Consider the following 1919-nt stretch of genomic DNA (forward strand, 5'->3'; position numbering starts at 1 on the left):
TTGAAAATACAATAAGCAATATAAATAATCACTTGAGCATATTGTGATTATATATATATATATATATTTTTTTTTTTTTCTGTTCCACAAACATGCTTCTAATTTGCTTAACACCACCGAAACATTGCTACCATTTTATAGCAACAGTGTTTATGTCTAAACTTATTTCTTGTTCTGTGCACTTACAGATAGATACACATAAAGTATTAAGGTACACTGTTAATGATCCATTTTTCCATGCTATGTTGTAATTTCTCACTGGCCAAACAACATAAGTAACAGCACAAGAACAAGAGTAGTAACACATCATCAAAAACCCCATTTAAAAAAAATGATTTTTAATTGTTGATGGACCTTTATTTTATCTATTTATTCCTTTATTTATATTTGGTGCTGAGAATCAAATCCAGTGCCTCACACATGCTTGGCAAGCATTCTACCACTGAGCCACAACCGCAGCTCCCAAACAGTGCTCTTAACCTACCTGCCGTCACCTCTCCTGAACTCTGAATGTTCTACAACTTGTGGGATATACTACACTGTGGCCAACAGTTCCTCTAATTATCTAATGTATAATCAACGTTTCTTCTTATGAAAGCTGCAAACAGATGCTGGTGGCAAAACTGCAGGACAGAATCAAAGGAAAGTCATTACAGTGATGTGAAAATGGATGCATTACTTCTGTTTGTGTCCTCTTTAGCAAAAGAAGAAAGCAGCAACAGTAGAAGAAAGTAACTGATTTCAATGATTCTCTGACATCAAAAGGAGAGTTTAAATATCAATGAGTCTGGAAATTTTTTTTGGCTAAAATCTGAGAGGAGCTGAAAAGCATTCAGGACAGAAGCATATCATGGTATAGGAAATTCAAAGATATTAGAAGAAAACTATGCCCCTAGAATCGTGCCCTTAGAATGCCTCTTGTGTGATCTTCAGTGGCTTGCTAGAAGTATAATATTTGGAAAGGCCACCCACAGTAACTGACATTAAAAGTTCTGTGGCAATATAGGATACAATTGAGAAATTTCTTAAAAATGAATCTTTTATTAATATCAGAATTATTTAAAATTTTCAAAATTATCCTCTGAGATTCCTTACATTAATAGGTCACAATTTTGGTATTCAGAAATTACTTTATGAATAATTGATTGTCCACAAATATTTACTGCTGAGGGAGCAAATCACAATGTGTGAATTCACTATTTCTCCAAATATCTTAATATTTGGTTGAAGTACTGTCAAATAATGTGTAAATTATAATTATATTTTGATTATGATTTATTATTCATTTTTACATCATGTCAACATAATAAAAAATGGCAATTTTCTCCAAGAAAAAATTCTTCAGTGAGAATTTTTGTCACCACCAGACATGAAGTAATAGATGCAAAGTTTAGAGTGATGTTTCAGACATTAAACTTGGTGATGAAATAAAAGAACTGAGGAGCATTAAACTAGGGATAGAAAAACCGTTTAAGAAACTAATGAAGAGAAAGATACTGAGGAACCTAAAGGGAGACATCAGTAGCATAATATAGAACAGAATAAAAATAAAGTAAATATATAAACACATTATAAAATAGGGGGAAAACATTGAGGAACACATATCCCACAGAAAGTATATGAACTGCAAGTTTGAAAATTAAGAAACTGCTAAAATTGAATAAACAGAGACAGCCTTCAAGGTTTAGGAAAATTACAGTTAATACAAAAAATTACTAATTATTGAGAACCCAACTGACCATAAACTCAATTGTTGATAATGTTCTTCAAAACATATGTTTAGTTCATCTTTCTCCACATAGGATTCTAAGCAACTCATAGGAATGTCAATCAAAAAAAAACATTTTCCAGTTCAGAATTGCTAGCACAAGAATAGTCAAAAGATGAGCAAATCCATCGATGGGCCTGGTGATAAATTT

The sequence above is a fragment of the Ictidomys tridecemlineatus genome, chromosome 4, assembly GCF_052094955.1.
Source record: "Ictidomys tridecemlineatus isolate mIctTri1 chromosome 4, mIctTri1.hap1, whole genome shotgun sequence".
Taxonomy (NCBI): Eukaryota; Metazoa; Chordata; class Mammalia; order Rodentia; family Sciuridae; genus Ictidomys; species Ictidomys tridecemlineatus.